The sequence below is a fragment of the Ornithodoros turicata genome, unplaced genomic scaffold (assembly GCF_037126465.1).
Source record: "Ornithodoros turicata isolate Travis unplaced genomic scaffold, ASM3712646v1 Chromosome349, whole genome shotgun sequence".
NCBI classification, from domain to species: domain Eukaryota; kingdom Metazoa; phylum Arthropoda; class Arachnida; order Ixodida; family Argasidae; genus Ornithodoros; species Ornithodoros turicata.
The window spans coordinates 66,306-71,014 of NW_026999364.1; the positions used below are offsets into that span (position 1 = coordinate 66,306).

Genomic DNA, 4,709 nt, shown 5'->3' on the forward strand with positions numbered 1-4,709 from the left:
GCGCCAGCCGCTTCGGGAAGCAGAAAATGAAAATCCAGAAGACGAAGGAATTCACATGTACAAATTTATTGACACGGTAAACATATAAACAAGAAGCAACATTTGAATGCAAGTAAACCTACACGATTGTTACAGAATAAATAAAGAATAAATAGTGACGAGCAACAGAAAGCGTGACTATCATATTATACAATCATTAAGGGAACCTATTCGGTTTGGAGAAAGTAGATATTACTATACACATATATGGCACGTGATGAGTCGCAGAAGCCATCCGCTTTATCCCAGCACAACTGTAGAATCTTCAGGTGACAGGGGCCACATGTTCGCGGATCGCAGGGCCACGAACAGCTGTCGGTGTTCGAATGAAAAGAAAAAGAACCTCTTAATGATATGGTAAACCCGAGCACAGGCAACGTTAGTATTCTGTATACGCTATGTAAGACCTGCGATCGTTACGCGCCTAATGTCGACTAATGACAAAATTCGAAGAGCCCTGCGTACGCGATGCACGCTGTTTTCCTTTACATGCACACCAGTGTATTAAACATCGGACACATTCAAATAGCGGAACAAAACGCGACAAGTAACGCCACGCAGAATCATAAACCAGATCATGACTGTTAACCGGCAGAAAGCGATGTAATACGGGACAATGCGTACCTCCATGTACACAGTTAGGCGGCAGTATTAAACGTCTGATCACTGACATGCATCATACGTTTGTCTGCTTACCTTTCATTCAGGCGTTCGTCCATAGCTCGAACATCTTCGAAATCCACGAAACGAAATCACCGTCTGCCTACATAGACGCCAGCTACACAACGGTCAGTAGTGATGGGTCGTTCGCAGCTTCGCAGCGAACGAATCATAAGAGTGAACCACGTGAACCGATTCCTCGTCCCGCAAATCCTCGTTCAGTGGTTCAAAGTGGTTCAGTTAGGTTAGAGCACTAGATTCAGTAGTTACGCCGCGCCATCTATCGGCTCTCCTCTGAAGCTTGAACCAATCGTCGTCCGGCAGCAGACGGCGCCGTGTGCCAACACGCCAACTACGCATTCAATCGCCTGTGGCTGTGAAACTGTGGAAGGACAGAGGGGAACAAACACGCACTGACGACACTGAGGGTGGATGAGGGGGGATTCGACGACACGTTGGAGTCCTGAACATGAGTTGCCCGAGGGAGGTGCAAAGGCAAGGGAGAAGCTAGAGCTGTTCATGATTGGTGCATTCTGCTTGTGTCCGGCACGGCCGAGAGATATCGGAGAACTACTGAATCGTACCATCGTACTCACCCAAATGAACCGCACTCAACGAATCGAAGCAAACTGGGAAGAGACGGATAGTCGAAGGAGTCGAGTGGAAACGATCACGACTTAGTGATTCACTGGCGCGGTCGTTCTCGGCTGGTTCGTGCGGAGAGTGGTTCGTTCGCGTGGTTCGCGTAGTCAACCACTGGACGCTTGGTGGCTTGGTTATGTGGCTCGCAGCTCGCACGTGCGAGGAACCACTTCGTTGTGGCGCTCTTCTCGTGTCGCTTGCAACGGCCATCGGCGCTTTGAAGATTAACGTTCTAGCGGGCATTGTGGTCGCTGCTCCTTAGAATAACGGTAAACAATGATAGCTTGTTGTTTCATTTAGCGGGATAACGGTGCGGCTGTAAAAAGAACACACTTAAATACATTGATTTTTTTCTTTATTCAAAGATAAATGTTACACACTCAAGATACGTATATGTATGTACAAACTCAGTATATGTGAATAAAAAAATATATGTGACACACTCGTGCACTAGTTGATAGCAAGCAAAAGTAACAAACAAAACAAACTAAAGCAATATATTCAAGAGGTTAATAAAAGCAAACCGAGGAAATAAGTGAAAGGTTGATATGGTTAGGCAAAATATAATAGCGGAAAAAGTGCTTTCTGTGCAGGTATATTTACATCACTGCATGTTTGCATTCAGAAATAGCACTTTCGAAACCTTGTTGTGCCCAAGGCGGTTTCTTCTTTCCGTCACAATTTGTCCAGCTTTGGAGAAGATTCTTTCACATGGGACTGACGTTGCGACGACACACAGCCTACTCTTCATTATTTCAAAAAGACGCGGATAGACGTGTCTCCTTTCTTTCCACCACAGAATTGGATTTGTTTTCCTCGGAATCATGGGCTCCTGCAAGTATTTGTCTAGTTCGCGTATCCCAGCCGCAGTTGGATTTGCGGGATTGACGAGGCTCGACACGGTTGTGTCGAAAGTCTGCCAAATGGACGGAGAGTCCTGGTTAGTAGTAAGTACTGACCACGTTTATCCGGAAACGCACATCTGGCCTGGACGCCATTAATTAGCAATTAGAGCTAATTGGGACCCCCCACATTAATCAGCACCCTCCAGGGAGCCATCACACTAATTGGGGAACGTCTATCTTGCGTCCAGACCAAGATGTGCGTTTCCGGATAATCGTGGTCATAAAAAATAAAAAAATAGGCAGAAAATAAAATAAAAAGATAGAAATAGAGTGGAGAGAAACAATTTATTCGAAAATCAACGATGCCGCGGCGAAGAAGCCGCTCCGCAACACCCGAGTGACCAGCGTCCGCCATGTTGGTAGTTTGCACCCAGCAGTTGCAGAGATCGACGACAGGTGGTCACTTAGTTGCAAGGCATCACACCAGATGGCGCCACCATCATAGCTCTAGACGAGAAAGACAGAACAAGATACTAGCGGCGGGTAAAAATGACAGCACTGCTAAGCAAGTCTAGGCATGCGAGAGAAAAGGTCTAACCGCTACTGCTAAAACAGAAAACAGTACACATCGGGGAAAAAGGCTTACGGGAACGATCGCTTAGGCCCAACACTACGCAGCTAACACAAGGCGGGAACCACACATCGCTAAACATGCGAGAAAAGGCTTAACACGAGCGCGGTCACCGCTAAACACGGCAAACATACGAGGAAAGAGGCTTACGGGGGCGATCGCTTAGCCCTAACCACAACACTATGCAGCTAACACAAGGCGGGAACCACACATCGCTAAACATGCGTCAACAGGCTTGGACACCGCAAAACAAGTCTAAACATGCGAGAAAAGGCTTAACACGAGCGCGGTCACCGCTAAACACGGCAAACATACGAGAAAAGGAGCGCGTCAAATCACTCACTCACCTTTTCCCCCGCGGCAACTTCCAGGCAGAAACTGAGCGAGCGCGGAGAACATACGTCTGCTCCCTACGAGATCCAGCCAGCAACTGAGCGAGCGCGCGGAGCGCACGTCCGTCTTCCGCGACGGTCCGAGAGAAACTGAGAGAGGCGACGCGCGCGCGCCCTCTGCTCCACCCGTCCGCGCATGCGCGCGCGCGCGCTCCTAGCGCCCCCTGCGCCGGCCGCGGGTGTTTTCGGTTTCGGCTCTCTGCTGCTGCGCGCGCGCTCCTAGCGGCGACGGGTGGCTTTTCAGTTTCGCTTTCATTCTCCGTTCTTTGCGCGCGCGCGTTTATCTCTATAAAGGCAGCGCGCACCGCGCTCGCGTCATCACTACGTGAAGATGTTCAGCTACCACTCTTTACAAAATTGTTCCCGTACCCACGCTTCTTGGGAAGAAGTGGAGAAGGAATGTTTCAACGGCGAAAGTCCCCGCAACGAGCTCGTCATCACTGCTTTTCGCTACGTGATAGACATGGTAGGCTTTGGCAATATAGGAGAGATCTCGCCGGGGCCGCTGCAGGAGATGGTGCGTCGAATTTACGCCCGTTACAAGAACGTCTGCATAACGGTTCCTGACGGACCCCTGGGACTGATGAGCGAATTTGTGAGCTTGGCCAACGCAGAATTCAACTACATCGCTGCAGACATCGTGGACCTTCTCGCTCGTGCCATCGCTCATATTAAGCACGCCCTGCGGAAGCAGCGACATTTGCAAGCAGTCTACATCGTCAACTTTGTCACTGATTTATTGAAATACCGCTTGGTTATTGACATGCAACGCATTAAACAGACCGAATAACTTTGACGAGACTCTGTGTGTTCTTTCACTGAAACATCTTTATTGAATACATACAAAGGACTTGGTCGATAGATGCCTGCACCCTCCCTGACTTGCCTCAAGAGAAAGGATATGGGGTATCTTCATCGCAGCGTCGTCATTGCGCGGGTCACTGCGTCAGCACGATGACGGAATGGTAATTCTTTTCGTACACCCATTCCGCTACCACACTGCCACGATGTCCCGTGCTGCTCCTGTCTGCGAGAGAGAGAGAGAGAGAGAGAGGGATGTCTCGACTAGAACTTTTATTCTCGATTACATGCGCGTGCAGCTCTTTGTTCCGCGGTTACTCGATGCCTGACGTCGACGGTCTCGGGCTCTCTTCCGGGTTTTCCGGTGCTGCACAAAGAGGGAGTACTATCGTAATCCTATACGCGTCAAAATACTAGGAAAGCTTACCGTATTCGCAGCTCCCATAAGGGAAGGAGTGTACGGCATCCACGAGATAGCGTTTGTCGTCGTAGGGGACCAAGCTCTTCTTGAGTCTCGAAATGGTGTACATCGTTTGCTTTATACTCTGGATGGTGCACTGCTTCTGAGAGACCGCCTTTTCATTGAACAGAGAATCTCGGTACACTTCGTGCAATAAATGTTTCCTCACCACGTCTTTCTTAACTCCTTTGGCTCTCGCGATCTGTTTGTGTGTCCCAGCCAAGAGAATGCTGTACATT

General features: G+C 49.1%; 1 long non-coding RNA gene across 1 annotated transcript; it reads right to left on the reverse strand.

Moving 5' to 3' along the window:
* Positions 1-2,512: 2,512 nt before the first annotated feature.
* Positions 2,513-3,560, reverse strand: LOC135373926 (uncharacterized). Its single transcript, XR_010416667.1, has 2 exons — positions 3,165-3,560; positions 2,513-2,693 (listed from the first exon to the last, which is right to left on the reverse strand). It is a non-coding gene; the product is annotated as an uncharacterized LOC135373926 (long non-coding RNA).
* Between the last annotated feature and the right edge of the window lie 1,149 nt (positions 3,561-4,709).